Consider the following 22,741-nt stretch of genomic DNA (forward strand, 5'->3'; position numbering starts at 1 on the left):
CCATTTGATGGCCGGCGTGACCAAGAAGAAGGTCGTTAAGCTCAGAGGAAGTAACAGAGGAGGGGTTACTAAGAGTCGTCGGTTCACAGTTTAGGATCGAATCCTGTCCGGACCGTGTTTTTTTATACCCAGGACTGGACTATTTCGCTTTGGGTACAATCAAGGAAAGAAATCCAAAAATTATAGGCCAAGACATCTTGAGAGAGTAAATAAAATGAAGAATCGTTCACAGTCCCGCGCCGTCGTTCGCCAATGCGTTATCCCGGCCTTGATGGCGGATGATTCCACGCCATCCTCCCACCTCAATCTGGGCCTTCCACGCCTCCTCTATCCGTGTGTGTCAGCCCATCGGAGCCTGGCGAGCCTAATTAGCTACACGGCGGTGAGGTCGTCATGCAGTTCGTACAGCTCGTCGTTGTAGCGGCTCCTCCATTGTCCTTCCACACATACGGGGCCAACGATCCTTTTGAGGCTCTGCATAGTGCAAAAAGTTTTGATCCACTATTTTCGGCGTCCTTGACTTGATTTAACCGTCGCTGAAAATTCCATGGAGGTCCTGCCACTTGAATACTGATCCGAATTCGCCGATTTTTTTTACTACACAATTTATTTATAGCAAAGTTCTGTAAACGAATATGGGTAATTAGTGGAAACATTAAATTCATCCTTTGCTGAGGAGCGTTTTAATGAGTTTCAATTAGAAACATAAAGTTTGGCAATCTTTGTTGTGTAAGGTTCTTTGCAAACTTGTTCTTAAACTATGATACATTCATTCTTAATTGGGAACGGGACCCAGTGTTATACACACTAGCCACATATTAACAACAACAAAAACTTTCTTCCCTGCAGCACAAGCGCATGCATGGTGCAGAAAGATCGTTAGGAATGTTTTTTTTTCTTGGCCCAACTTTTAGCTCCACCAAGATGATGTGATAAGCCGTACGATGATGCATCGAGCAGGGTAGTGAAAAAGTTACATAAACTGTTTGGCATAATAAGAAAAAAACCTAACTATTACTATGCATACAAGTAGCATTTGTGGCGCAGCGCAGTTTTGCTTGTATCATGCTCATTTTCTTTACCATCGAAAGAATTATAATGGTCGGAAATAGCTACACACAACTAGTATGCTGCTTACCTAGCTAGAACGGAATTGTGCTGCTGCATGATGCTGAATCTCATCCAAGCATCATGCGCACAGTACAATCTTACCGTTTTTTATCCCCCTTTACCGTCTTTCGGTGCGTGACGGGTGGCCGAGTTCAAGGATGCAGCAGGATGCACTATCGATCGCGTTAAAGCTTGATAATGGTGTGCTATCTTTATGCTTCGGAATAGTTTCGCTGCACAGCGGACATGTGGGAGGTTTAAACAAGATATGCTAAAATGTGTTGCAAAGGAAAAATATTATAACATTTATACTTCCAACATAATAAGGCAAATTTATACCTGTTGCTTTTTTAAACATCAATAAAAAATAAAACATTTAAACATTCATCGATTCACGGTAAGTATAAGTTCATTAGATGATCATTAATCATAACGAGCTCGACATCAAAGAACCTTCTTTCTGTTTCACTACAAAACATAAATGCGCCGCCAACTTCTTCTCGCACATGTTGGCAAATGCAGTATAAAGCACGTGCACAGGGCTGTGCTCTGTCTGGAACGCTGGAAACCTCACATACAACGTGTTCCGCCCAAGTCGCTTGCCAGCATTCTGATTAATGTTTGCTTACGATGCATCACCGATCGGGAGGGTTTGAGTGTTTTGCGTTTTTATTGCCGATAATTTTCCCCGGCTCAAGCTCGTGTTGCACGCACCGTAGCGCTGCATGCTTTTCCAAATGAAAGAACGCGGGAAACCGGCACCGGCGCGCTCATGTTAGAACCCCGACGCTGTGTGCACCATATGTGTTTATGTTCGCGAGAGAACATAGCGTTTTTGTTAACCTTTAGGCCTTAGCATTATTCGTTCGTGTGGCTGCATCGGTTCACTGTAGGCTCATTAATATCATCCGAATTTGGAGTTTATTTCAACCTTAAACCCCACCACCAGCTGTGAAACGCAGTGCTGTGAGGGCATTGGGTCCAATTATTGCTTCCATGAATGTTTACTTCATTCGAGGAATTCGATTTAGTAAACTAAAAATATGTATAGAGACATAAACCATCCAGAGCGTTGTTTACCATCATAGCGATGTGAATATCAAATTTAAAAAATAAATTTTGTAAATTAATTTAAAGTAAAACCTAGACTCTGCTCACAATCGGACGGAAGTTTCGGTAAATGCTTTCCCTTTGTCTAGGCCGTTCATTACAGGTATGTGAAATCTGACCCAGGGCACAATTTTTACTTTTGCATTGTTCTTGGCCAAATTCCGGAAGCTCTAATTAATGCCTCTCACTGTCTCAGTGGTGCAAAGGAAAGCGTGTAACGGCTTATGATTGATGCATTTCGAGAGCTATCACTCATTTTAAAGTATGATTTTGGTTTCATATTTCTTCCTTACTCCATCCATTATTGATCGCATTATCTGGCGTGGTCCATCACCACCACTGCCGGGTTGCGGAACTGTTTGCAAGAGATGGAATAAATTAAAAAGAATTTGATTTATACATTTCAATCGTGGTGGAGAATTCAGCTCGGTAAATGGATTAAATTTCCTACTGGTTTTTGTTTTTGTTTTTAAATTTATTAGGAATGAGATAGGGCTTCGTTGGCGCAATCTTGATGCATTGCGGCATTAATTAAGTTTCAGTTATGTATTCTGATTTGGCTTTTCGGTAGTAATGTGTGTGCTGTTTTGCCCCACATTTGATTGATTTTTTTTATGATTTCCCAACAGGAAATACTGTAGACGTTTAAGAGCTGACCCAATTATTTTGTGCCGCGATTTCATCAGGAACATGTATGTTTCAGGTTGTTTTATTTAATTAATTTCGGTTTCAATATTTTCCAAGCGCGTTAAGTAATTGGTTTAGAGGGCTCTACGTATCTACACACATGTTACAGCGGCAATAAATGAATTATAAAACTATTTTTCGATCAAACATTTCGTGCTGATCTCTTACACTGCTTCACTTTTTTGTCCATCATGGACATATAGTTTTTGAAATGCATATAACTGTTGTTGCTGAATCATTTCATTTTCCCACAGTTTGTGCAGCGCATGACCCGAATCACTCTGCCTTACTACTGTAGTCGTGAAACCCGAAAAGCAATCGACCGATCGTACTAGGTTTCAAGGCCAATCGCAAAGTGTGCGGAAACAATCGGTAATGCAGACGGACGGCCACTTGTAGGGGGAAAATATCACCCGCTTCTGGGGTGCGATCAATTGATGGGGTGGTGGTGGTGGTGGTGGTGTAGGTTTTCCGATAACCGGACGACCGACTACCATTTGTTGTCTAAGTTTCGAGAGTTATTTTTAGTTGTCTCATTACTTTCACTTCCGTCCCCTCGTACTGGGAAATGGGAGAGTGCAGGCCTACGTCTAGCTTGTGCATCTAGCAGATGTGGCCACTAGCGACAGAAAGATTTAATTTGGTGGTCTTTCGATGGATGTAGCACGAACCGTTTGTGGTGTTCTTAACGCAAAATCAACAGGAACAGGACACGCTTCAATTTGAAGTACCGAAACGGATGTAAAATCAGATGGGCAAATGTTCACAGCTGGTGCTGGGTGTAACCCTTAAGCCTGTAAGAAACCGTCCGGATCATGTACATATGTGTTTACAGTCCTGCCAGCTAGTTCATGTTACAACACGTTTTTCCTGCCCATGTGTTGTGGTGTGTTAATGCGTCGCGACAGCAAATTTTATACTCAAGAACTTTATCGTAAAATAAGTGTGATATCGGAGCTACGATGTTGCTGACAATAATGCTTCGTCGACAAATTCTTTCTACACGCTCCCCACATCGGGACATCGTGGACCGCTATTATTTTCGTAAAACGCCTCCCTTCCCTGCCTCCCACCTTTTTCCTTTTGTGCTGAGGGTACAGTTCCTCTTTCTGCCTTGGAAATAGTTTCTGTGGGAATAGGTCAACTTTCAGCTACGACTAATTGATGACGACGATGATTATGATGGTTGATGATGATTATGGCAGCAGCAGTGGCGGCAGACAGGAAAAGATGATGTGTGCAAAAAAGTATGCCCGACATATTGTTATCGGACAGGATCCAGGGGTGTGTGGTGTGCAAAATGGTCACAAATTGCTTGTCGCCAGTTCTAGATATTATCGTCGGTGGTTTGAATGCTTGCGCCTTAACCAATGGATGTATGTAGAAGATAAGAGATATGGAAAGAATGTTTGCCAACAATGAAGAGCGTAGCTTGGTCAAAAGGAGTGAAAAATGCAGCATTAAATGTATTCTTTATAATGAAAATAGTTTGAGAAAAATGTCAATTGTCTTGTAATAAAAAGTTCTACCGTTCTTGGTGCTATAACTTATGACTTAATTGGGTTGTAACATATCTATGTAAAGGAAGAATTTGTCCAATGAATACGTTAGTTGCAACCGGAGTTAAGAAATTGACGAGGGTCAGTCCATCCCTTTGACGATTGACAATTAATCGCACACAAACGTAACTGCGCGAAAGAAAAAGACATCAATTTAGGGAGGGTGAGCGTCAGCGCTTTATCGCCCTTTTGCTGCTTGTTTCTCAATCAAGCTGCTGTCTGCTGCGTTGACCACACGCTCTTGCGGTTTAGTCGGTGGTAGCTGTCAATCATGCCAACGGTTTAATCCTAAACCGTTTGCAAGACTTCAGTTTGGAGACAGCGAAGAAACCACGATATCGAGCGGCCCTGGCGTGTTAACAGTGGTGCTAAGAAAGTGCGCGGGTTTGCCTGAAACCTAATCCATCCCCCGTCCGTGGCGGATCTTTGGCGGTTAATCCAATTCATCGAGGTCAATGTTACTAAGGCCACCACCGGAAGGATTAAATGCTTCGGAAACTGATGCAACTTTTAGCAGGGGAGGGATCGGGCTTAAGCTCCAAGCGAAGGACATCGCGTGACAGTTGCTGCCGAGCTGCATCAAATTTGTGCCTGGTGGGTGGTTCGGCCCGCGCAAACCGCGCATCATCAAAAGCAAACCAGACCCGGTTAACACCGTTTAATCGTGGCTTAATCGAGACGGATTAGCGCAAAAATAACATTTTGCTCGCGACAACGGCTGAGTGATAAACGAGGAACGGTTAACAAACAGCGTTTAAAATCCTTGACAAGGGTCTAACATCCGCTATGGAGTATCTGTTTAGTTCGGATATGCCACGGCTAGATAGGAGAGTCTGTTAAGGATTGTTTAGTGAGCTAATTTTGTATTTTTCATGAATGCATATCTCTAATGTTTTCTAAAATCAATTCTGTCTCAGGATTATTTAAAAATTTTTGTTACTTGCTTAACACTTGTATAAAAAAATTTTATCGAGTAAATTCGTGGAAATACAAACATTCCTACCGGCCCGATATCGAAATCACATCACATGCCTTTTAACAACTTCTAATAATTTTCGTTACACGTTTTTCGTTTGATTATTTTGTGGTTCACTGAAAGCTCTTTGGAAGTTGGCTGGTATAGCGATCGAAGTTGATTACCATCATCAACACAACATAAGAATTGATGACGGCTCACGAGCAAAAAAGGTCCAACGAAGGGAAAACATTTTCATTTCACGGTAAAGTCGATTTTTGCAATGTTGCTCACCACGATTCCGTCTGACTTTGGTTTCAAATGTGCTGCTTCACTGTTTGATGTAATATGGTGCTGGTGCGTGAAGAGTCGAACTCTTCGTTTTTAGCTGAAATGTGTTCTTGTGAAGTAAAACAGAGACCATTTAATTTTGATGTTTGACGATTCCATTAGTGTTGCATGCATGCGTTTGGCTCAGTTTGCTTAAGACGTTTTGATCATAAAATCTGCCATGGGTAGTGTCAGACATGATTATGTTTCATCTCATTTTCATCAAAGAATGTCTCGTAAAGTAGAACAACTAGACAAGTAGGGAGACTTGTTTGATGTGGGTTGGGCCGTATTGATCATCCACGACTAGCTTGGTTTATTCGAGGAATTTTGGGACAAGATGTTCTGTATGATTTGTCAGTTCATTCATTTGGGTTTGTCTCAGATTTGGTAGCCAGACATTTGATCAGTCTAATTGCGTTGTGTTTTTGATTATAAACAGTCTGTTATTGATTTTATTGAGCCAATATGTTCTTAAAGCTGACTCGACAACTATGACGACCTATTCTTCTTATTGGCTTAGCGATCGTAAAGGTCACAACGGCCATCGAATGGCTTTAACTAGACCTGCCGATAACCACGTTGCTGGATAGTCAGTCATCACTACGGGTCCGAGTCCGGATGAGAGTTGAACCCCGGGTACTGCCGTTTGAGGATTGGCACTGCTATCGCCTACACCACCGGGCTGCCCGTGACAAATGTGACTATCGTTATAGTTTTTATACATGAGTCAATTGGCCCGGTCACAGGGCTACGCAACATAACTCCGGCTACGCAACGAAACTCTGGCGTACATCTTAACTCTTCGGGATGTACTTCGAGCATACTCCATCTTTCATGCAAGGTGCCTGTAGATTCGCCCTACCGCATGGCCCATGTATCATGCATTTGCTTACAGTTTCGTAAAGATCCTCGTTTGCAGAATCTGGAATTTCAGCCGAAACCCGCATCACCGTGGATCAGCAAACAGTGAGCATTGTGAAGACCACGTTGTTATACTCAATCACATGAATGCGTGGGATCTCTTGCCGAAAGGTCCACCAGGATTGCCTTAAGTTTCAAATGTAAATCACGTGAAGTGAGATCTGGTCGATCGGAAGCTTACTGCCGTGGTAATAAAGACTCGATCACCTCTGGCCACTTTGGGTTGCACGTTACTGTAATGAAGAGATCAGGCCGGTCGGCTGGACCGGCAAAGTCCGTAATTCCAGCGATTGCATCAGCACGCAGTTGCGCTTGATGGTCTCGTTGGAATTTTAGGCGCTGCTCCTGGATTTTACTGCTGCATAAGCCGCCAAGAACAATGGATCAATGAGTTGTCTTCGTGTGCATAGCCTGAAGGAGGCATATTCTCGAGGAGTAATTTGTTTCGATGAGGCAAAGTCATTACAGCGGCGCATATCGAGACCGTGCGTTGATCCAATTTCGTGGATTGTCATACGTTCTTACGCATGCAGGAATTTGGAAGGCCACGGATTGCATGCGTCGACCATGCAACCCCTCCCTACCCTTCAGGTAGCCACAATCACCCAGGTTCCTCCATCAACCGCGAGTTGACCATTTCGTTCTTGCTCGACACTCGAATCGTGGAAGTATAACCGCGCATATATCGATCGCTACATGCCCAGGACAACGATCAAGCGCTCCTATCCGATGACATAGGGCACCTCCCATTGATGTAAATTGTAAAATTGAATTGAAAGACTTGTAATATTAATGTGTGATTTCGGAGAAACATTATCGGATATCATGAATACGAAGAAACTACACATCCAAGTAGGGGTAAAGTCTATTCTAGTCTGCGGCGTAGGGCTTTCCCATACAATTTGTATGAAGAAAATTTTTACATCCAAATAGGGGCAAAAACTACACTTTGCTCATTGTAAAATTTATATAGCGATGACCGATTCTAGCTTAGTTGACAATGATTGCCTATAATAGCTGAAGCTACCACAGACAACTTGTCTACATTGTCGGCTTGTCCAGGCCTCAGACTATAGGTTGCAACTGAAAAGGTTCCACACCGGCGACCGATTCGATTGTTTATGTGCATCTTTTGTATACACTTTCCATTTCTTGGCTTTAAGTTGCTGCGTTAGTGTCTAGTTAATGCTCTAATGATGTTTATGTTAGTCTTCCTTCACTTAGCTGAAGTAATAACAAAACTTGTTTATGCTTTGTGAAACTTTGCCCCCCATTCCAGTGTTTATTTTGCTACGATAAATAGCTCTTCCAATTGGAAGAAACTTCATGCTTCATACGCTTTTGACTTCTTGGCTTTCCATAACGAGCAGCGTTTAATAGGAAGCTATGTAAAATTTAATTAAATTATATATCGTATTGTTTGTAACATTGTACTGTGCCTATCGCTTTACTTACATATGGTACATTGGCTTGGTTGAATTTGCATCGGTGGTATTTGATACCTCAATGTTGGATAAACTGCTTCGATTTGTTCGTTGCTCCTCGGTTTCCTTTTCCAATACATTCAGCAACTATGTTTGAGCCTTGTCAACCAACCAAAAGTGTTGAAGCCGGACGCCACACAAACGCAAGTGTGTCGTATGGATGAGGTGTAGGTGCCGGGCTGTCAATCGGGCCAATTTAATTAAAATGTCAATCAGAGCCAATAACAACTCATGCCATAATGGTGCGTATGTGCGTGCCGAACGTGTTTGTCGCTTTATGTTGCGAAAATTCCAAGAAGCATTGAAATGACCCGGTCAGCTATAACTATTTCTATGTGGCAGTTTTTTGATGTTACACATTACGGATTGTGAACAGCTTCTGGAACGTTCAAGTTATGCTGTGCCGTAATTAGGAGTTAAAAAGCTTAATGCATTGAATCGTGTAATCTTTGGGATGGGGATGGGTGAACTGATGTTATACTGTAAGGCGCAATTATGTTTCTCGATTGTTATGTTTCAGAAGTATAAAAATTGTTTCCCGATAAAAAGACATCAACGGTGTTATCCTTTGATGTGAATGTAATGCGGCTGTTTGGTAGCAATTAAACCGATCAATTAAATGTTCTCATGCTCTGTTGACTTGAGCAGATTAGTGTGTCACGGTGGAAACAACATACGGCGTTGTGCTGATCGGCTAATGACGCATGATTTGAATTAGCATTGCAACCTGATACGTGGTACGTCTGCATCATTGAAGTACAAGGGAAGAAGCCTATTAGATCCCCTAACAATTACATATTTAGTCTCCTTAAAGCTATGAAAACAAACATGAACCCGGCATCAGCATCTACGGCAAAAGCTGCTAATAACCATTCCTGTTGAGTGTTCCTTGAAATGTCTTGATAAAGTGAATTACGCTATATGTTAGTTCGTTATTCTGAACCGGTAAGGTTTCATGGCAATAAAAGTGGGATCAGCAAAAGAAAGTATCGATGATCGCAGTTTGGGCAAAAGTTTGTCGTTGCGTGGATTTGTTGCAATCGTCAAGAAGGTTTATTCGAATGAGCAGCTTATGCTTCTCGTTTGGGGCGACCTAAAATCAAGGATGTTGAAGCGCTGTGTAACGTATTGGGGATATTGGGATCATTTTAAGGGTATCATAAAAAAGGTACTTCATAAAATGCGTACTCTTGGGCATTGCTACTGCTCGATAGGCTGTAGCTACAGACAATCGTATTATTTTGGGATCTTCTCTAGCACTCTTTAAGCATATACGATTCATTTCTTACAACGATAGACTTATTCCTGGGCATTGTAAGGTCAATAAAAAATGGTGGCAAATTAGCAACAGTAGTAGTAGTAAAATGTTATGTACCACTTAATCAATTGTAGCTGTATCAAATATCCTGTCAATCTTTGAAAAAAACTTATTTACATGATTCGTACCGTAAGCGTAAATAAAAATATTTTATATTTATAAGTGAAGTTCATGGGCAAATTTTCCAATTAAATTGAAGTCGTTCACGATCACGGATTGGAGCTGAAAAAGAGCGTGAGTAAAATTATATGCAGATTCCAATGTTTAACAAATTGGACAAAGTCCATGTTCTGCGTGCAACAACAAAAAAAAAGTACTTTTGAGTGTAAGGTGCAAAGAGTGCGCGCAGTGATTGCGTGCTGCTGTTTTCGTTCGTCTTGATGGTCTCGTCTGTTTTTTCGCCAACTCAATTGCTTGTTAGTCATTAGTTTTTTTTTTTGCTGTATCGGTTCAATTGATCGTTTGACTTTAATTACGGAAGTGTTACGAATGGACGTCACAACCATCGACAGAGTCGTCCTCCATGGCAGAAGAAGTTTCACGTGGCTGTTGACTTCATTTTAGAAGCGTTCGTGGTTCTTAGTTTAATTAAGTTCGAGATGTTTACTGCTGATAGTCTAACATACGTGAAAGATTTACCAACTTTTTTCGAAAGAAAAAAAAAACAGTAGTGAAGCACGAAAACTTTTTCTTCTTGTTTTTTGTGCAATTCGCAATCGATGGTAATTAGTGGAGGAATAAGAGAGGTTGGCTATTTGAAAGCAATTAATGCTACATAATTCAGTTGAAGTTGTAATACAGTTGTTACATTGTTTAAATCAAACTGTAACGTTTAAGTGCATGTCTCCTTGAAATGTTTTTTGAATTGCTCTCTTGATGAAATCATTCCTCGCTACTGCATATCTAATGTAGCAGATACTTGAAAACAAATAGAAGAGTTCTTAAGCACTCTCTCCTGCTCGTGTGAAATTGCTTATCTTACTAGAAGGACGTATAAATAGTTTGAATTAGTATTTGCTGCCCAATTGGATCGAATGGCTATCACGACGTACGAGCTCAGAAAAACAAAGACAATTGAGTTGTGTTTAATCTCTCGTGATCATTATTGGTCTGCTGTAACCATTGCTGAATTTACGATAGCATGTGTATTGAAATAATACTTCAGTGTTAGATTAGAAGAAATGCATCCATTATACACTGAGCGAAATAAGAGTAGCCCATAATGGCTTTTGACAATATTTTCTTTTAATTCAGAATGTAAATATAATCCATGTCAAAGCTTTTTAAATCACGCGTCAGCCTTCTTGATCATGATGTGTTTTGGCGCTTACCTTTCCTAAATAAACAACTACAGGGGTATTACGGTGTTAAATACCGCCTACAAAATATTCTCCCTAATCCTTCAGGATAAGCTTGTCTCATTCGTTGAACAGATAGTTGTAAACTTTCAAAGAGGATTCCGAAACGGAAAATCTACCACTGACCAGATCTTTACCATGTGGCAAATCTGGGAGAAGATGGCTGAACAGCAGTTGAACACGTACCACCACTTCGTAGATTTCAAGGCCGCATATGATAGCATAGCTAGGGTAAAACACTACGAGGCCCATGAGCTCTTTTGGAATCGCGGCCAAACTGATCAGGCTTGTTAGAATGACCATCACCAACGTCACATGCGAGGTGAAGGTGATGGGCTCGCCTGTCTCCTATTCAACTTGGCGCTAGAGAGGGCCATCCGTGACTCGGAGGTGGAGACTTCGGGAACCACCTTTCATAAGTCAACCCAGATACTGGCGTACGCATATGATAGAAACATCAATGGTCTGCGGCTCTCCCAGGTAGCAGAGGCGTACCAAAGGATCGAACAGGCGGCAGAAAACCTCGGGTTGCAGATTAACGAGGCAAAGACCAAATTTATGGTGGCATCATCAGCGACCCTACTAAGAAATCCGGAACTACGTGGGGGTGATGTACGGATAGGTGTCCGCAAATTTGAAGTCGTCCAAAACTTCACCTATCTTGGGTCAAAAGTCAGCACCGAAAACAGCATAGAGATCTCACCTCAAAAAACCTGTCGCGACGGTCGATGCTGGGACTGTATCGTACTTTTATAGTCCCAGTACTCACATACGCCTCTGAGACATGGACCCTGTCCAAAACAGGCGAAGCCCCGTATGTGTGGAAGGACAATGGAGGAGCTGCTACAACGATGAGCTGTACGAACTGTATGACGACCTCACCGTCGTGCAGCGAATTAGGCTCCGATACACGGACAGAGGAAGCGTGGTAGGGTGGCAGAGGAGGTGTGAGGGTGGCGTGGAATCATCCGCCATCAAGGCCTGGATAACGAATTGGCGGACGACGGCGCGGGACCGTGAGCGGTTCCGGATTCTGCTGCGGCATGCCAAGACGGCAAAGCGGTTGTAGCGCCTGATAAGTAAGTAAATATCATTAGTTGGAACTACCAGCAATTGACCCAAAACAGCACCAAATATATGGTAAAATTGAAACAGACAGCGTAGAAAGAGCATGGCGATGCTATTCTTTTTTTAAATATTTTTTTCGAATTCATTGTAAACGGTTCGCCAAAATGTGGCAAATAAGCTCCAAAAATATTGTCAAAATATACTCTGGCAACCAGAGGTTGTATGGGGTTGTGATGCTTTCCTTGGCGCCCTGCCTGATTTAAAAGTGTGATGACTGGCCGATGAGCTTTTTAAGACACGAGAAGAATAGGGGATATGCATTTTGAATTTACTTTACAACAATTTTATTTTGCATGAGAATTGATATTTTCCTACTTCCAGATTCGTTGCTATTTCAAATTCTTTTAGTTGGATTTTATCAAACAATAAGGCCGTTCTTAAAGAAAAAAAGTGTAGTTGAACTTTATCAACAAACAAAATTTAACCAAATTTGTTTTATCATATGAGGTGCTGGTCTTCTGAACAAAAAAAAAACGAAATCCTGTTTTGTTACTTTTTAATGTGTTGTTGAATTTTGCATAACCCAAAATATGGGTTGTTTGCGCTTGACTGGGCTGGCATCATCCATTTCGTCTTCATCCGTTCGTGCCGCACTCCTTGAAGCTCACGAACGGTAACGCTCCAGCAGAGCAAGATGGAAATTTGGATGGGATAGCTGAAGATTGGAACTTTATTTCTCACCTGGGAAATAATCGTCAGATGTACTTTCTACTACTGGAAATATGATTGTGTTTTTGTTCGAGCAAAACATACGCAGGTAAGGTTTTTGTAAGGGAATTTCTCATTTTTTATGGATTTTGTTCTTCTTACGTGAATGAATTCGTTTGTACTGCTTCAAAATTGGCAATCATGTAAAAAGGTGCATATATTTTTGGGTAATATGTAAAAAAACAAAATCTTATAGGCGGCCGAGAGCACATATTGTAACAGTTGTTGTACTCAATAACTGTATGATTTTGTGGTTTTTTTCGACTAGAATCTGAAAAGGGCGGTTTTCACACCTCATGACCGGGGTTCAAATCCCATTTGGGACCGTTCTCCCGTAGTGACGACTGACTATCGAACTACGTGGTATCGGCAAGTCTAGTGAGCCAATCGATGGCTTTAACCTACCTACCGATGACCGTGCCTTAGAAGAGTCTAAAAGGAAAATGGTGTCAAATGCATTAATTGATTACTTAGTTCAACATTTAATATAAGTAGTGACTAGGTTATCGGTTGAAACATGAGCCAAAAATAAATTTTGAGGTTTATAATCACAATCACACGACTACCAAACAGTCAAGCAGTCGATGGCAGATAAAACGAAATCAAAATGTTACTTTTTTTTTGCTAAATGTATCATAAAGCTAGGGTGTAAATTTAAGGTTTTATGACTGCGCAAAATGCAGTTGTATTTTGGCGTTAAAACACGTTTTAAAAACCTGGTTCAGATCATCAATGATCTTATTATTAAAGATTGCTGCGAACTTAGAGCTGCTAGAATATGACTCCAAATCTGACCTACACATCTTATGTTTACATTGAGCAGGAAGGATGCTTTTAAAAGTTTTAACTTTAATCAAATTTTGCCAGTTTTGTGTGCTCTCTGTAAAAGTTTCCTTTCTTATTTTATCCAAGGGTCGCTCAATACAGCTAAGGGCAAATGAAATTAACAACACGTGCGCTGTCGAAATGAAGAGATGAAGTCCGGGCACGTGCACCAACTGTTAGGAATAAAGAAAAAAGTAATTCTGTTTAGTAGAATGTCAAAGAATAAAACAAAACATTAAAGCTCGACAAGGGAAGCGATGCTGAGCTTAGTTCTTCGTTGTTTCGTGACAAGTTATGAAGAGCCCATAGTGCTGTTTAACATTGCTTCATTATTTCTGTAGTTTTGAGAATTGCCTACATTTAGGCGTATTCCTGTTGTACTAATACAACGAGCTTGGCACGAACGCCTTTGCAGAACACGTTACGAGCCAACGCAGTGAGACAGCCATGGTGAGGCTTGCTTTCGCATTGTCAATCGGCATGGACCCGTAACACTGGCGATAGCATTGCTGATTCTAATCAACTGAATCCTTACGACTCCATACAACCATCCATCAAGACCGCCGTAATGAAGCGACATTCGCTATGAGCTGTCTTTTTTTTGTTGTTGTTGGTTTGTTCGTTGCGCTGCTGTACACTCTCTCGCGGCATGATGCTCAGTAGAGTTGAATGGACATTGAACCATGCGGACAATCGCGATGGCGACGCGAATCCTCCTGAGGATTAATCAACGGAAACGGATGAGAATGGTGCTGATTTTTCTTTCGTCGCAAAACGCCATCCGAATCACAACGAAACCCGCTGTGTGTTAGTGCTCGGTGGGAAAATTCATAAGGCGTCTGTTGGTCGGCTTTCGCAAAACAGCTATAAGTGGTCTCCAGAGCAAACGTAGTGTTGATGTGAAGCGGTTAGTAACATAGTAATATCGCGAAACAGGGCAAAGAAAAGGTAACGAGCAACGTATTGGTAATGTGTGTTTTGGGCGAGTTTGGAGATAAATAAGCAAACTGCTCCTTTTGAGCATCGTTTTGCGATGGCATACGATTGGAGTGTAATGTTTATTGTTTCATAATGTATTTAACGATTTTTTTCTAGACTTAACTATCTGCAACATAGAATAAAACTGTTGGTGGCTTATTTCTGTGCGTATACAAACGAAGTATTTGTTATTAGAGCACTGTCGCACTTTAATAATCAAGTGCAAGAAATTTAAAGTTCTCTAGAACTACAATGCTATACAATCTTCGACTGTAAATATGGGGAAACAAAACGGTGTTTTTGGCTGGCCTGATGTTCCTATTCATCCCATTATGTTTATATTTGCTTCTATTGTGTGGCACACAGTTTCCACGGAAGTTTTCATGTTCATCTGCACGTGTGTTGTTTGTCCAAAACATACAGCGCGGTTTCTGAACCGCATAAATACTTGTTTTCAGCAAATAAAAAAGAATTGAGCGTACGAAACACAAAGCCTTGCACAAACCTGCTGTACAATTGTGGTCTAAAATTTTGTTCAACTTTTGTGTGTTTCTCACTGGTAGTCGGTCGGTAGTCGTTACGGCACGCAGCATATGATACACTCCGTATGAGTGAGCATTTTATGAGGAAGAAATGTGGCAGAATTTTTAGTTTTCTGTCCTTTTTGTTCTAAACATCCTGTTTGATATATTAATTGTTGAGTTGAACTATAATTCTTTTTTTTTTGGTTTAAAGAATCATCTAAACGGTGTTTTATGTGTGTGTTTCTGCTTGCTATGAGAAATGATTAATGAATTAATGTTGACCGAGAAAGGATAAGCAAAGTTTGTTACAGTTATTTTATCGCAGAATAATGGTCTTAAAGGGGAATGGTCTGGTATGTTAGAGAACGTTAACGCTGCCTGTTCGTAAAATTGTATGCAAAAGCGTATCAACTTGGCAGGACCTTTTCCCACTGGTCCGCAGCAACGCCATCCTTAGTTGCTTTTATTTTGGGGATATTAATTGATTTTTGACGTGGGTTAATTGACAACCCATTAATGGGGTCATGAACCCGAATTGGTGGTGTGAAGCTTGATAATGTAACAAATTAATCAATGCTGGTAAATTACACAATTCATCATTTTATTCATCATTGGGTGTAGGCATGTTGTTCCGTAGCTGTGTGATCTTTCCGACGCGCATCATGACGTACGGGTAAAATAGTTTGTAACGATTTGCTCGGTCGACATTTCACCTATCGTCACAGTGCGGAATCGGTGATACCAAAGGAAGCAGGAATGTGTTTTTCTTGATACATTGTTTCTGTAAACGTGATTATTTTTCGTTTGAACCTTCTATAAGTATCGCCCGCTCGAACACAGTGAATATCTTTGCAGTAGGTCAGGTCACGTTAGATAGCGCTGCCAAAAGGAGGTGACAAATTGAGTGGCGTGTGTCCCTTGTTCCGGCATGTACTTCGCCTTCCTTCGTTTGACGGCTGATGGACATTTTTGCGTTGGTGGTAGCTGTTGGAAAATGTTGTAGCTACCGTGTAGCAGATTTTGTTTTTTTTTTTAAGAAGGAACCATTCCGATTGAGGATGCGTATGAGTTTTGTTCCTTCAAATTTCAGATCTGTTCGTGGATCGTTTTTACTCGCCGTTTGGATAGTAGGTCAAGAGGATGTCACAGTTCGCATCACTTGGTAACAAGCTTTTCTAGGACGCGCTTTAGTGTATTTAGTGAATAATAAATATAATCAAGAATTTTGTCACACAATACGTATACTTTCCTACCTGCCTGTAACCAAAATGTCTAACTCAGTTTTAATACATTATACACAAAGTTAGCTGATGAAACTGTTCATGCACTTTTGCGTACCTCTGTGCAGTTGTCAAAAAATGTTTGTGGCACACCATTGTAGGACATGGCGCAGCAAAATGTGTACGAATGAACGCACATATGTTCCCGTAACGCTAGCTTTTACCGTTGTGGTTCGGGAGGGCCTGCCCTGCCTGCTTGAACATGGTTCACATCCTGTGTCAGCTTGTTTACTCCTTCGGAATCGATAGCATTTCCCGGTGCTGTGACTTAGTGCCACAAATTCAGTTATAACAACACTCTAATACTTAGTATCAGTCTGATCGTGTGGAACGTGTGGTCGAAGGGACCAGCTGCTCCCTGCACAACAGAAACCCTCCGGTAGTATGTGAAATTAAAATTTGTATGTCGATCAGTGCGGCATTACTTCGAAGGGCAGACTTCCTTTTGCCATTTTGGGATGTAGTTGATTGATGGTCCGACGGTGGCAACTGGGCAAGCTTGTGCCAACAGGGTCAAGCATACGCCGACAGTGTGCACGTTCGTGTGTTGTTCAAATTAAGTTATGAACTCATGCAGACTCTTGTGGCATAATGTCTGTAATGGTTAAGGTTTAGATTGGTATGTCTCCGTTAATGGCATTATAATCATTACGTGCACACAAATACGTCTGCCTTTTCGTTCGATGCAAACAATTCACTGGCCATTTTTCTTCTAACGCTGTTGGTAATGGTTTGATTAAAAATATGAATCTGTTTGTGCTTTTTTGCAACACTTTTGAGCATCAAGATCAAGATTCTTTCACTCTTTAGATTTCAACTACATCAACTACGTTAGGCAACGCATATTTCATGGCTAATCATCAATAGGCCTGATTGTCAAACCCAAACGGAAAACTTTCCGACGGAAAGCATATTTGTATTATGGTCACCCGTTAGAGTCGACGAATGTTTCGTCGATTTTTTGTATACATTCATAAAGTTACGGATTGCTTTGTTCATACGTTCACAGATGCTCACTCACTCATGTTGGTCTGCTCTTTTAAAGAGCACGTCGTCGTGACATGGCCCGGTCAACAATAGATTTCCAGGTAACTCGATCCCTGGCTGCAGCTTCCCATCCGTCTAGGCACCCGATCTCCGACATGGTCACCCTTCACCTGATCCAGCTAACGAACTCGCTGTGCTCCCCGACGCCTCGTGCCGAACTGGGAGTCACTGACGAATATCTTCTTGGCGGGGCATGAGTCCGGCATCCTCATAACATGCCCCACCCATCGTATCCTATCAGTAAAACGACTTCAAAACGATTGTCATAACATATCCACGGAAAATATATACACTTTTCTATAGATTTACGCTTAAACATGGTTTTTATGAATGCAAACTATACTTTCCGTTGCATTTGACTGACGGAAAACTTTTGGTCTAACGCGCGTTTCCGTTTGGCTCAGGCAATGCCAATTTTTTTACTGCCCGTTTGACAAAGTTCTGTCATCGACTTTTTAAACGTCTGATTTAGCCAAACGGAAAGTCATAATACCAAAGTGACAATTATGTGACGTTTGAGAAGACGTTTGGGTTTCACAATTAGGCCTAATATCTACGCGTGTTTAAGCTGTACAGCAGGAAGCTAAAGTCAGCGGGATCCCAAAAAAATCTCCAAATAGAGTATCGTAAAACAACATGCAAGGATATTGTACTTAAACCGTTCACATAACCGGCTCTTACACATGGTAGGCATAGTACTGCCGCTTTGAAATATTGATTACTGCTGTTGAAGCGAAAAAATATTAATAAGTTTGTTTGTTGCCGAAATTGTAACGAAGGTATAACCTTCCTAAGTTAGGAATCAGGACAATACAGCCGATGAAAAGAAAAGGGAAAGAAATCGCAATAGAAATCCTTTCCCCCTCTCTGCCGCTCTGTTTGGGTACGGTTGGTTTTTGGTCCTAGAGTCAGCGGTTGTTCGGGTTTTCGGTCTACAGCAAAACCTCACGAACCGCCACATTTTTCCTTCGCCTTATTCCCGCTTTGCGTTTGTGGTGGCCGTGGTCTTGCGAGCATAATGGTAAATATTTGCTTCCACCAGTACCGTGATTATGTTTTGAAAAATTTGTTTACCACGCATAATGGCGTGGAGTAGAAGTGTGTAAAACCGGATGTAGCGCAAAAAAAACCCTCGTGCACGTTTATTGGGCATTTTCAGCCTCAGATACAGTTCAGGCATTCACCAACGAGAGCCTACCGGGTAAGGGCAGTGCTGGTTGGGCAGAACCTAAGCGAGCTTCATAAATTGGGGTACAGTTTTTGGGTCGAAGGTTACATTTTCTGTTCTAGTTAACTTTTACTTAATTTTGTTTGAGTGATAGTGAGGATGCAAACGTTGAGATGAATGAATGCTTCATTACATTGTCGTTGAGTTGGGATTCAAGTTTAATTTTTTCCAAACTGTTTATCTTTTGGGAAAAAATACTGTTTTCACCATTTACAAACCCACCAAATGATGTATTTTTATACATTTAGCTCCTATAGGACGTACCTGTTGCTTGATGTATACGAAAGCGATCGCGAAACGCGTTGATGCAGCGAATTAGCGTCGCGAGGCTTAGCATTATGCTTTTGATAATGTAATAAAATTTCAAGGAAAATAAATTATCATCGTGATTGCACGAAACAGTTTGGCAAAGGTTACCCAAAGGCTCTCAGCGCTTTTGCGGGACGCAATGGTCAATATTGATCAAGCCAAAACCACGACGAAACGGCCGGATTCCCTCACACCTCACAGAACTCCTCCACCGTGTTTGTCTGGCGTGTCAGTCACGGCGGTAAATCTCTCTTGCTTTCTGGGCGTTCGATCGCGACCGGTGGTTCTTTCACCGCATTTTTTGTTGTTGCTGTTGCTGTTGATTCCTATCCCTCCGAAACTGCTCAGCGCGCTTTGATTCTTTGTTTATCCTTCAAACCCCGGCAGCGGAAATGAAAATCAATCAAGTACAGTTTTCCTCGTCTTCCGCGCTCGAGCCGCATCGGCCGGCAAGCCAAACGGTAGCGGTGAGCAGTTAGAAGGAAAAATCAGCCGTTTTTTGTGTGTGTTTGTGTGTGCGCTTTCAAACTTGTTCAATATTTGTTCTTATCCTCGTATACACCGTCCTTTAGGTTTCCGTTTCGAGTAACCATTCCGAACAGCGTCGTTGATAGGCAGTGAAAATGATTGGACGACTCAATCTCCTAATCAGATTAAAAGACTCCCTGTTGGAGGGAATACTGTTGCCACTTTAACACCAAGATCGGTATTTTTGCCAATTTTTTTTTTGAATGCTTCAAGAGAAAAGTTCTGGCACCGAAAAAACCCGAATAATACCACACCGAATAAGTATGCGAACTTTCTATTTTAGTTCTCTTATAATAATGGGATTTTCATTGCTATCTGGGATTTCCTTACGGTGTGAAGCAAGAAACAGTGGTTCAGTCCAAAAAGGGAGATAACAAAACTGGAACTGGAATGGGTCCCTATGGAACGTATTTGACTTGCAGCGAGGGTAATCAATTGATAACAACATCTAACACTAGAATGGTGAAGAATTGAAGATATGTCTCATAGACGCTTAGGACAAACAAACCAAGAAATCCCACCGTTTTAGAATTCTTTCCACTTCGCTCGTGCCCTTGTCGGTGGACGGCTGTGGTGGAGGGTGTATGTGAAAAAGTTTATTTTCGGCCGACGGTGCAAAAAAGGGATCTCATTTCGCATTCTGGCGAGGTGGTTTGAAATTCGTTGGCCCCACTTAAGCCAATTAAAACTGAAAACACAATGAAGGAAGGAAGCGTACAAAAGATTTCAATCGAAAGGGACTTTCGCCGGAAAAGCTTAACCGAAGTCTGTGGGCTGAGATTATGAGTTTTTCTGTTCCCCATTTCCGTTCACGGGTAAACTTTTGAAGAAGGGATTTGCTTTGCCAGCACCGCACGGTGCGTCGGAACAACACACTTTCGGAACCAAGTACAGCAAGATGAAACAAACACGGACCGGTGGTAGTTATTGCAGTGCTACGGGTAGCGTGCGCTTCAGTCAAACATAAAAGGAAGTCCAAAACAATCTTTAGCAATGAATTGTCACTGGGTTATGGAGAGATTCTCTGGGCAAAGCTGGGATTGGGTTCGTTTTGGGCATTGGAGCAGCTGTGCCAGCGAAAATTTGCCTTGCGGGTCCAGTTCAATCAATCTTAATTCGGCAGATTCGATGACGATCATAAAATTAACCCAATTTGTAACGCGAAACAGAAGCATCAAAGTGAATGATGTAGAGAAATGTCGGTATCGGATTTCTGGTATCTTTGAAATAGGGCGTCGTTAAAAAAAAATTTGAAACGAAACTAAAACACACCGAAAAGGGCACAAGGAGCGCGTACATTGTGGATCTGAATTCGACGAGTATCAGTTATACGCGGGACATGTAAGGATGCGTCTGTTGCCGGGTGCGGTGAGTTTACCCAGAATTATTGCTGATCGGGTATGGTACGGCCACGGGACCGAGCGAAAACAACGATAACGGAAATTCCGAAACCATGGTATCGGACTTCCGGTTACCGGCAGTGTCGTGCAGAACCAAGCGGAGCGGGTTTGCTCACGCTATCCAAAGCCAGCGGTGGCCTGTGTTTGGTGTTCCACTTTTTGTTGTCTAGTGCGCTCGGCATCAGCCAGAAGCCAAGATAAATCGAGATGAAAGCAAAACTTCCGGTACGGTTGTATGCCGTGTTTCCGGCAGGCGAAACTCGCTTTGTCAATTCATGGCGTTCAGCTAACCCCTCGCCCATCACGATCGCGGAAAGATAAATAATTTACTGCCTTTCCGGTAGAGATTTTCTGTCACGGCTGGCCTCAGCGATATTGAATTTAAATGATGCTTCTTGATTTGGATCTTCGTACTGTGTTTCATTAAAAATACAACACGCTGTTGAGTGTGTAGGTGATGCAACAGCAGCAAAAAAAAAAAGAAAAGAAAAAAAGGAAGCAGTATGAATGTTTATGTGCTGCTGCTGCGAACTGCTAAAACAAAGAGCAAGCATTGGTGCGCCAATCGGAGTGCCGGAGATAGGAATAGAATGGGCAATAATGCGGGCTGCGAATCGCGATTTCACCATAAAGTGGGAAATTTTTTAGTCCGATCAGGTTCGCGGGACTGATTGTTGAACCGGAAACTTCGATTGATGAAAAGTAATTTCCGGCAGACGGAAGGTAAGCTACAGCATTTGTTGTTTCAACGGCCAACGATGCTCATGAAAAATTAAAAACTAAGCACTAATGGTGTCCAACAACCTTTGCGGTTGTGTTTTCGGCAGAAAACGAATAGAGTTCTTGTGTAGCGCGATGTGTTCGGAATGGCATTTTTTGCTGGCATTTTTCGTTCGCTGTGTCTGCAAAGAATTCATTAGCAGCTTTTGCATTTGCATAGACAATGGTAATATTTGATGAAATGGCTCCAGATTTGTAAAATATTTTTCTGCGGAAGTGTATCTCTTTTGTTCGATATCAATCAGAGTCAGATCGGAAAACAAGAATTTGTTTGTTTTATTTTCTGTTGAGCATATTTTTTCCTTTGTTTTATACGTTCGGTGACAACAAAAAAGGAGCATATCATGCTTTTAAAACTGAACCGATAGTACAGTGAAGGTTTGTTTTCGGTATGCAGGTGGGTTGTGTATTGTGTGGGAGTTTGCGATGTAACATGGGCGACATTTTTTCCCCTGCCACTTTCGTCAAACATATGAAAATTATCAAATAATGCCTGTTTAAAATAATGTTACCAACGCGCGATCGACTCGGTTCGACACATGTGTATTATTAATTCACACATCTGAAACAAAAGTAGTTCAGCCGAATGTTCGGTTGGTGAATTATTCAGTTTTACTTTTGATGTACGCAAAATTTGCGCGCAAAACAAAAAAAAAACATGAAAGAGTTTCGGTTGTTTGATGTCACAACCATATCTGCACGTACTTACTGCTCTCGTCTTCAACGAATCAAAAGGTGTCATGCTGAGTTTTCATTGATGCGAAAAAAAGACAATTTTTGTATTGTCCTGTGCGTCATCGCCGAAAAATCATGGAAAGCGAACACACGAACACAACCTTTAAACGTTAAATATCGCAGCTTGCGAATTAGCTAGGATTCCGAAAATAGTCTTTATTTCGTATGTGTTTGTCAATCAGAATCTCAGATTTAGGATGATTAAAAATACTTCCTTACAACGTAAAGACTTTCACAAGCAATAATCCATTTCGTAATATTTTTTATTTTACTATTTCCCATTAAAAACAAAAATATAAACCCAATCTCAGCTTCGAACTCTTTGCTGTGTAGATTTATTTATTCTGTACCATCACTAGTGCTTCGCCCCAAACGCCATGATTTAGCAAAATATAGGAATGAGAGGTTTCTGGGGACAAGTGGTGTGAGTTGATCG

At 41.5% G+C, this 22,741-nt stretch overlaps 2 protein-coding genes across 11 annotated transcripts in view; both read left to right on the forward strand.

Moving 5' to 3' along the window:
- LOC126558244 (isocitrate dehydrogenase [NAD] subunit gamma, mitochondrial) overlaps nt 1-22,741 on the forward strand; it is a 517,410-nt gene that overhangs the window by 9,101 nt on the left and 485,568 nt on the right. The gene's annotated exons all lie outside the window — the stretch shown is intronic.
- LOC126556861 (low-density lipoprotein receptor) overlaps nt 1-22,741 on the forward strand; it is a 161,988-nt gene that overhangs the window by 718 nt on the left and 138,529 nt on the right. The gene's annotated exons all lie outside the window — the stretch shown is intronic.

The sequence above is a fragment of the Anopheles maculipalpis genome, chromosome 2RL (assembly GCF_943734695.1).
Source record: "Anopheles maculipalpis chromosome 2RL, idAnoMacuDA_375_x, whole genome shotgun sequence".
Lineage (NCBI taxonomy): Eukaryota > Metazoa > Arthropoda > Insecta > Diptera > Culicidae > Anopheles > Anopheles maculipalpis.